General features: G+C 48.4%; 1 long non-coding RNA gene across 1 annotated transcript; it reads left to right on the plus strand.

Annotated features, from left to right (window-relative positions):
• Positions 1-5,934: 5,934 nt before the first annotated feature.
• On the plus strand, positions 5,935-9,246 carry LOC144229494 (uncharacterized). Its single transcript, XR_013334501.1, has 3 exons — positions 5,935-6,266; positions 6,867-6,948; positions 9,042-9,246. It is a non-coding gene; the product is annotated as an uncharacterized LOC144229494 (long non-coding RNA).
• Positions 9,247-9,902: the final 656 nt, after the last annotated feature.

Raw genomic sequence — 9,902 nt, forward strand, 5'->3', positions numbered from 1 at the left:
ACCTCCAGGGCGGGGGTGGGCGGGGGGGAGGGGGTGCACAGGCACAGAATCCCCTACAACCAAAACAGAGGAACAGTTCAGATCCACCCCCAACCGCTCACGGATTGGAGTCAGGGAAGTTGCTGAAGAAACTCCATTCCTACAAAGAAAACTACAAGGAGGCCGGTATTACCACATTACTATGTATACTCCGGCTAGACGGGTCTTGAAGGAAGTAACTAACAAATTATTGTAACGCACTTAGCAAACCTAACGCATTGGATGATTACAGAACAATAAAGCCATCCAAAACGCTACTGGTCTGTGGTTAAATAGAATCTTCAAGAAACTTAGTAAACATCTTTCTTGGATCAACTGTATATTTCCCACTAGAGTGAAAAAAGAAAAAAGCCCCCTGAAGGACAGGGCTGTGGTCAGGCTCATCATAGTATCTCCATGCCTGGATTGGAGAAACAGCTTCTACAACTACCCACTGAAGTAATGTAAAAAAGGGTATCACAGATGCCCTTAAGGATATTCTAGGAAAGTTACAAAGAATCTTGCAAATGTTATTTTCAGAACTTCCTATCATATTGGAGGAATACTTTAAAAGGACAAGTTTTGCGGGGGCTCCTGGGTGGCTTAGTCGGTTGAGCGTCCGACTTTGGCTTAAGTCATGATATCAGAGTTTGTGAGTTCAAGCCCCACAATCAGGCTCACTGATGTCGGCGTGGAGCCCACTTTAGATCCTCTGTCCCCCACTCTCTCTCTCTGCTCTGCCCCTGCTCGCACTCTCTCTCTCAAAAATAAATATAACATTTAAAAATTTTTAATAATAAATAAATTGGGGCACCTGGGTGGCTTAGTTGGTTACGCATCCAACTTCGGCTCAGGGCATCATCTTGCAGTCTGTGGGTTCAAGCTCAGAGCGTGGAGCCTGCTTCAGATTCTGTCTCTGTCTCTCTCTGCCCCTCACCTGCTCACGCTCTGTCTCTCTCTCTCTCTCTCTCTCTCAAAAGAAATCCTTAAAGAAAATTTTTAATAAAAAACAATAAATAAATAAACAATAAACAAACAAACAAAAGCTAAGGACAGGCTTTGCAATTAATGATCCAATACTGTCGATCCAATACTGTCGATGTCCCTTAAGCAGACACGGGATGCAGGGAAAGGGTCAAGTTCATGTTACTGCACCAAGTCAACTGAACTTCATTCCGTTTGGAAAAGATTAAAATGAGTAATGAGCCTAAAGTAAAGTTGTCTTGATGATCCGGGTTTTAAGAGGCTGACCCTCTGATAAGTCTTAGCTTATGAATTAGACCCTATCAAATAACACCGTCCTTCTGTAACATGGTGTAAGGCAACCGGCAGGCACATCTCAATGCTCATGTTTCTGACAGAGTGTGCACAGGGGGCCCCTGGGTCACAGTTTTCTCTTCCCAACAGATCCCATTATCAGCTACATTAACTCAACAAATGTTTCAGTAAACTGAAGCAGCTATGTAATCTGAACGAATAGTCAGCTATTACGGGATTTTACACTCACTGGTTCGTTAATTAAATAATGTGTCAACATAACAAAAGGTTGCCTCTGTGCTATCTCAGAGATGCAAAATGGGGGGAAGGGGGCAGGAAAGTCCATCTTCTGAGACTCTCCCCTAATAGGCACGGGACCAGGAAGACCTAACCTTTCATTTAAATTAGCTAGAGGAGCACCTGGGTGGCTCAGTGGGAGGTCAGGGTCTCGCAGTTCCTGGGTTCCAGCCCTGAGCTGGGCTCTGTGCTGACAGCTCAGAGCCTGGAGCCTGCTTTGGTTTCTGTGTCTCCCTCTCTCTCCGCCCATCCCCCACTCACATTCTGTATCTCTCTGTCTCTCAAAATTAAATAAACATTTAAAAAGCTTTTTTTAAATAAATAAACAAATTAGCTAGATATGATGTAGTCCTGCTTTTCTGGTTAAAACTGCAGAAAGGGCAAAACACCTAGAATGAGGAAGCCTGCAGAATACTACAGTGATTTCAAATAATCGGCTGGAAATAAAAAGTCACTGGTGACAGACCAACGGCAAGTGTTATGCTCGTCACTGACATACTAAAACGACAAACCTAAACATCTTTTTCAGGAACAGCAAAGACTGGTGATCACAGGCTTCCCTCCAAAATGAAGCTGAAAGAGAAAAACTCTTTATCAGAAAACATCTGACCACCATCCTTTACCAACAGAGTGAAATCACACTAGTCTTTTGAACCATTTTGCGGAGGCATTTTAAAATGAAAATTACCTTTCTTACCAGATGGAGAAATCCCCCAGCCTCCCACCCTTACCCCAGCAGGTAGCTAGCACTGCCCGCCATCCAGTGGTAGATAAAAATCTGCAAGATGTTTTAGTTGATAATCTCACAGCAGCAAGGGAGTGGCAGTTACTATGCAAATGGTCACATTACAAAACTAGAGTGGAAGCCACTGGAGATAAATACAAAACACATTAGAAGCCTTGGAGGAGGTGCCGATAGCCTAATTTAAGAGTCTATTTTTCAAAAATAGCAACAGAATAATAATTACTAAGAGCCATTTCCTAAAATTACTCTCCTGTTGATATTTCTCAATTCTAAAATGTCATGAGAAATATGCTCCCAGTTCTGCCTTAAAAGAAAGCGTCACCAAAGAATACCACCAAAAAAACAGAGTCGTTCATACACGGAAGTGAATACCCAAAACACGTAAGTATGTTCTTAAGAGGGACACTGAAAAAGCAGAAGTCACATTAAGTTCAAAATACCACACACACACACACACACACACACACGAAGATAAGTTCCTAATTTTAATATTATAGTCTGTCCTCCCAAAACTACCCATGAGCTAAGATTTGTCAGTTTTCCGTATAGAGACTCTATATATTTAGGACTCCTTGCCCTTTAGGAAAAGTAGAAAAGGCAAAAGAGAAAGGAATTAAGTATTGTATACCATAGTTATAAAAATGCAGTTTTTTAAAAATTGAAATCCAGCCTTGACTTGGGGGTTCTTGTTTTACTTAGCTCCCCATTTGCCAAAAATTCTAAACAGCATTGATTTTCAACAAGCTTCAGATAAGTGAGACTCTGGAAGAGGAGTGTTAATTTCACAATACTCCAAAAGGTCTCTGCTCTCCCCCAGCTTTTCCCTGCTTGGCATCCCTCTTCAAAGAGCACACCCTGCAAAACCAAGGAGATGCATGGGCTAACAAAAAGGGCAAGCAAGCCAAAAATATCTTGCATGTATTCATTTACAGTTTGTGTTTTCACAACAAGTAGCTCAAAGGGACTGATAATTTTCTCTGTCACAGGGATCAGGCTCACAAAACGGACTTGGAAAAATTATCTGGTGATCACTTCGCATTAAAACAAAGATTGTTTTCTTCTGTCAAGGCAACCATTGGAGCAAGCTTGGCTGTGTGATGCCTGAAACACTGATGCTGGCAAAAGGAGAATAGCTTTGGTGGAGATTCTCATATTTTATCAAACTGCAGGGTTTCAAATTCACCACAAAGAAGGTGCCTCTTTACCGTCAGTTCTACCAAGAGCTATTTAGCACATTCACTATAGAACTCATGACGGTGTTAATCAGAAAAGAAGCTAAGAGGGGGGGAAAAAAATCCAACCCGAATCTTTTGATACACTATCTGAAACTCGACGAATCTGACCATCTTTTCTGGGGTAGCGCTAATGACACGAGCCAGTAAAGTCTTTAACTGGTTCCATCGATAATAAAACCATTTTCGAGATAAAATTACAACTTGGTGTGGCCCTCATTAAAGCCCCTCACCAATTCAATCGGGCCCTTCTTTGGTAATTTAAACAACAAATTCTGTCTGGAATCAACCTTTCAATGTGCGTTTGCAGTGAATCCCATTTCAACCTTTAAATAAAGTACCACCGGAGGATCCGCAAGTTGAGGAGAGCCGCTTAGGCGATAGGCTTGGCACCAAAAAGAAAACTGTGTGGGTCACAAGCCACTCATCGCTGCCCTGAGGGGCAGAAAAGAGGAAAAGCGAGGAGGATAGGAAGCAGAATAGACTGGACCTCAAGGGGTGAAAGCACTGAAAACTGCACTTTAAGTACCGGGGACAAAGGCAAGAAGCCCGCACTCCCCAGCTAAGGGGCCCACGGGGAGCTGAGGAGAGGACGCAGTCGGCAACAGGGGCAGCAGGGACCAGAGAAGGAACGCGCAGGATGCAGCACGGGGGAGCCACAGGCTCCGGGCAGAAGGGCCCATGAGGATGGGGCTGGAGGGGCGACAGAGATGGGGCAGAAGGGAGAGGGATGGGGCTGGAAGGGCAGGCTTGGGGCAGGGGGAGCCGGGGCAGGGGAGCAATGAGGACCACAGGGATGGGACCGGAGGGGGCGACAGGGATGGAGCCGGTCCAGCCAAGTCACAACCACCTCCCGGCAGCCCGTTGCTGGGTCGCTCCTGCGCGCGGGGCGCCACGCTGGTCACTCTGGGGCGCTCTCTCCCGGAGTACCCCCCACCCCACCCCAGGAGCCCTCTGATGCCCATTTCAGAGACGGGAACGGTGAGGCTGAGGGTCGGGGAAGGAGAACAGCAGCAGCAGACCCTCCNGGGCACCGTCCCGCCCTCCCTTCGGGGTGGCCACGGGGGACTTCCTCTCCTCCTCCTCCCCTCCTTCCCCCCCTCCTCTTCCCTACTTCCCGCCTCCAGCTCCAAGCGCGCTCACGCCCCCTGTCCTCAGGACCCCTGCCAGCAGGGTGTACCCTGGACCCGACGCCCACCAGCCAGGAGGCAGTGGGGAGCTCCCCGGGCCCAGGACACGCTAGTTCTCAAACCGGACACTGTCAGTCAGCATTCCTGCGGGAGGCCTGGGGTGGCCCCCAAAAAGCCCGTGCCCCACCTGTTCCCGCAGGGGCCGACGAAGCCCGGATCCCATCCGGGCCACCCTTCAACAGCACCCAGCAGGCCGGCCCCCCCAAGCCTCGCGCCTGACCCCAAACAGCCTCGCTTGTAAACTCGTCCAGGAAAAACCTAAAAGCTGGAGAAACTTGCTTGTCTCCTGCTAAACTGGGCGAAGTTGGGGGTGAGAGCTCCCAAGGGAGCTGCCCTTAAGGAGCCCCCTGACGGAGGAGCGCTCCCTCTGGTCAAGGTGGGCCCTCTCCCTTGCACTCAAGTGAGAGGTTGGAGTTTGGAGGGTACCATGGTCGCTGAGAACGAGAAGTAGACGTCTGGCTCTTGGGGTTTTACCATCAGTTAAAGAGACCATTAGGAAGCACCCACTGTGCGCAGGGGCCACCGCGGGGGTGATTTGGGGAAGTGGAAAAGCGAGAACCCAAATACCAAGGCAGGAGGGAATTTCCAGCTTCCTGATCCTCAGTCTCGGTCTTGGTCTCTGCGTCTGCCCGCCACCACCCACCCCAGCCTGAGGTTTTCATTGCTTCTTAGTTTTCCCCAGCGGTACACACAATTCCGGTTTAGAACCCATGTGGGACTCTGGCTGGAGTGGTGGGAAGGGACACCCAGGAAGTCCTAAGATGACCCGAGCTGGGAATTCTTTTTTTTTAGATTTATTTATTAATTTTGAAGGGGTGGGGGGAGCGAGGGACAGAGAGGGAGAGAGAGAATCCCAAGCAGGCTCCATGCTGTCAGTGCAGAGCCCAATGAAGGGCTCGAACCCAAGAACTGGGAGATCATGACCAGAGCCGAAATCAAGAGTCTGTGCTCAAGAGACTGAGCCACCCAGGCGCCCCTGGGAATTAATTTCTTTCAATCCCCCTGAATTCGTGCCCATCTGTCACATTGCACCAGGAGCCTAGACTCAGTACTCAGTGAGTAACTGTCCTGTCAATAGCTTACAGGGTTAACGGAGTTCACCAGAAATGGCTCGGGTCCAGTTTGAGGCATTAAATGTAATGTCACGGCAGAAGCAGCCACTCCTGGGTCATCTTGAAGAACGACAGCCCTCTTTCTCCCTCCCTCCCTTACCCCATACCCCCGCCCCCATCTGTTTCCCAGTTATGCCTGCCATCCCAATTGGCCAGTTTTACCAGATACTTCTCAAGATCTAAGGCACGATATTGGTAAAGTTGTCCAGAAAAGGATAAGAAGGACGTAAGGAGCCGGAACATGAGTCAAAGGAGCTCGGCCGCGCAGCAGAGCCAGCACGAGCAAGATGCACTGATGAGACAAAGATCTGCGTGAGCCAAGTGTCGACCTTTCATCTTCTCCCCACTTTTTTTGTCTTTTGCCTAAAAATGGGAACACAGAATGTCTTGTCAAAGGTCACCCCAGGAGGAGAGGGTAAGTTCCCCAAAGAAGTGTTAACACATTTTCATGACTTAGTGAGCACAATCGATGCGTTTCAAGATGTCTTTTGATCACTCAAGCTTTCTCATGATCAGATCCTGAAAATACATACGTCTTGCCTACTTTTTCATGATCTTGCAAGAGCTGAGATTTTTAACCTTGCCTCTGTCGTCAGTTAAGAATTTGGGGGGCAGTTGTGCTTGTTTTGTTTGGGGGGCAAGGGGGTTGGGGTGTGTGTGTGTGTGTGTGCTGCACGCGCGCTTGCGTAGCGAGGTGTAATAAACCTGCAACAAGAGACACACAACTGAATTCAAATCCCTCCTCGGCTCTGGCTGGCCGGGTGATTTCAGGAGCAACATATGCCACCTTGCCTGACATCCAGGGGGTCCCCGACAAAGATCACTGCACTTCCTCTATTGGTTTTGCTTCATTTTACCCTGGCATGCGAGAGGAGATACTGAAACTAGTTACTCAGTCATTACACTTGAAGCAGGAAGACCCTTTACCAAAAATAACATCCCCCTAGGGCTTTTCGAGGAACCAAAATTGGCACAAATGATCAGCGGCCATAAACATAAGCAATTACTCTTCTAGGAGAAAGAACAGGGAGTCCAAGATTGGGTCCCCTAACTGCGGTCGCTTCACCATCAGAGTCAGCTGACTGGAGCACTCAGAGGTATTTTTCCTTGGTATTAATAGTGTGCGAACCTTGTTTCCCTGGCTTTTCTCTCCTTGGCTTTTTCCACCCCCTCCTCTCTTTCTTTCCCTTGACTCCCTTAATGCTGAACAGCTTTCTGTGTTCACTGCAAACAAAAGGCGCTAATGAGAGTGATGAAGCTGTCATAAGTGACCTGTTAGAGACTGTTGCTAAACACCATGGCCAGCCTGCAATCATTACCATGAGCAGAGAAAACAAAGGGCAGCCCATTTGTACCAGGCTGCCTATCACACCCCTTGCAAATAATTACGGCCCCTCCCTCCCCTTCCCCCAGATGATTTAAATGGCTTTGGGTCCCACTGCCTATGACAATAGATGGAACTCCTAAGTTCCTACAAGGTTCATAGTGTTCTCTCTTCTCTGTTCCCTTTTATGAGTTTCCAGAAAATGTAGCCGAGATGGCTACATTAAAGTGCGTACTCTCCAGGGTTAATTTTGATAGCCACTTCATAGGAAAAAGCCAAGTAGAGAGCTAACTGGTCTTTTTTGTTTTAGATTCCGGGCTGAGCTGGGACTACCTACTCATAGAGAGAATCCCCAGACTATAAAAGGTGGGGAGGAGTGGGGACCGTGAAGTGAGGGATGTTCCTGGAAATTAATCAAGCCCGCAGGAAAAAAAAGTCAACTCAAAGACCCGAAGGGGCCGATGTTGGAGACCAGCAGAACATGCCTAATCTTCATTTATTAATATTGCAATATTTAAGGGGCGCCTGGGTGGCTTAGTCGGTTAAGCGTCCGACTTTCGCTTAGGTCATGATCTCGCGGTTCGTGGGTTCGAGCCCCGCGTCGGGCTCTGTGCTGACTGCCAGCTCAGAGCCTGGAGCCTGTTTCCAATTCTGTGTCTCCCTCTCTCTCTGACCCTCCCCTGCTCACGCTGTCTCTCTCTCTCTCCTAGAAATAAATAAAAATATTTAAAAAAAAATATTGCAATATTTAATTCAGTCACTACTGAGAGTGACATGATTGTGTTGTAAGCTTGTGTGTCATAAGTGCTACCCAAAGAGCAATACACACCGTTGGCATTTGAATGGGTTTATTCCCAATCTTCTCACTCTGTAAAGTCTGCAGGCATTTCCAGCACACAGACAGGTGATCCCATTTCACCTGTAGCCTTGATCACAGTCCCACTTCTTGTTGCGTGCATCATAGGTAGGCCCTGCTTTTATTTTATCAGCAAAGCTTTACAAACCTTAATGGCGGCTCTATGCGTAGCAGCCCAGTGCTTTAAAAGACCTGTCGGGAGATCGATACCAAGCATTGGTTTGCATGGCATTGAAGTCCCTTCCTTTAAATATGTAGGTGATGGGGCGCCTGGGTGGCTCAGTCGGTTAAACCTCCAACTTCGGCTCAGGTCATGATCTCGTGGTCCATGAGTTCGAGCCCCGCATTGTGCTCTGTGATGACAGCTCAGAGCCTGGAGCGTGCTTCGGAGTCTGTGTCTCTCTTTCTCTCTGCCCCTCCCCTGCTCTCTCTCTTTCAAAAATAGATAAACTTTAAAAATAAATAAGTAAATAAATGTGTAAGTGGAAACGCATTTCTCTACGAGGGCCCCGGGTCAAGGAGTCCCTCTCTAAGGAGAAGCCATAGGGTGTTGTGGGCTCAGGAGCCTGATGGCCTGGATTGGAACTCCAGTGCCAGTACTTCTGAGCTGTGTGACCTTAGACAAGTCGCTTAATCTCTCTGTGCCTCAGCACTCTCTCAGCAGTATTAACGGCATTGGTAGGAGAACAATGTTGTGGCACCATGAAAAGCACTTAGAATACCGTCTGACACATAAAAAGCACTCAAAAAAATTTATCACTGATCCTTTCCTCATCGCTGTTGGGAGCTTCTCTATGTCATGCAAGGCATGATGGGAAGAGCCTCGTCCCGGAAGCAAGAAGCCACACGGAATGTGACCCCCTGACTCTGGCATGGCTGAAAAACTGGAACCAAGCCTCTCACGTCGTTTAAATCCCACGGCCCACCCCTGCCTAGCAAAGGAATCAAATGAGCTAGTGCCTCACATCCCATCAGATTCTAAAGTTCTCTGGATTTGTGTCATCCCACAGCGAACCCCTTTGCACGGTGAAGGCTACGGATGCCCCCTCCCGATAGCGCAACATCTTGCGGGTTCGGTTTTCCAGTCTCAGACAATACTCAGGGCGATAACCCTTCCTGTCGCCACAACCCACAGGTGAGAGGGGCAACCCGTCAGCGGGTTTCTAGAAGCGAGCACCACAGTATTTGTTCCTCCGGCATCTGCCCTTGGCACTCCTGACCTGGCTTAATAAATATGTGTTGAATGAATAAGTGAGTGAATGAATGGATGAACAGATGAATGACACAAAAGATTATAGATTGTTTGCCTCCGAGAACCTCCTACCAGAGATCATCTAAAGGGAGAGAAAAATGCTATTTAAAACTGCAAGTGTTGTACGAAGACAGATACATTGTGATAAAGGATGAGCCCTAACGGCTGGGTCCCTGCTGGGCCTGGTGGCTGCTAATGGCCTAGAAGGGCTCTCGAGCAGCTAGAGCCCCGAGAGGGCTCTACAAAGGTGGATCTGGAGGCTTTAAGCCCGGGCATGGAGATCAAGCCCAATCTGAGAAAAGCCACCATAGACCCCAATCTGCTAAGGAAAATCCTATGGCCTCCTCTGTCACACCCTTCAAACACAAACCATTTGGGGCACGCCACGTGGGCCAGTGGCTGCAGGGGACCAGTGATCCTACCCCCCGCCCCCCGCCCCCTCAGCCAGCATCTCATTTTCACCCAGCCAGTTCTGTTTCTTCCCTCCCTGCTGGAGGCCAGAGCTTCCCAACTGGTCTCATTGGGTCAGAGCTCACGGGTGTTGACTCCAACCAGGTATAGACTCTGAAACAAAATCCTGGTCACTGGGCCAGCCTGGGCATGACCCCCATCTAAGTGG

Source organism: Crocuta crocuta, unplaced genomic scaffold (assembly GCF_008692635.1).
Source record: "Crocuta crocuta isolate KB4526 unplaced genomic scaffold, BGI_CrCroc_1.0 scaffold348, whole genome shotgun sequence".
In the NCBI taxonomy this organism is placed as follows: domain Eukaryota; kingdom Metazoa; phylum Chordata; class Mammalia; order Carnivora; family Hyaenidae; genus Crocuta; species Crocuta crocuta.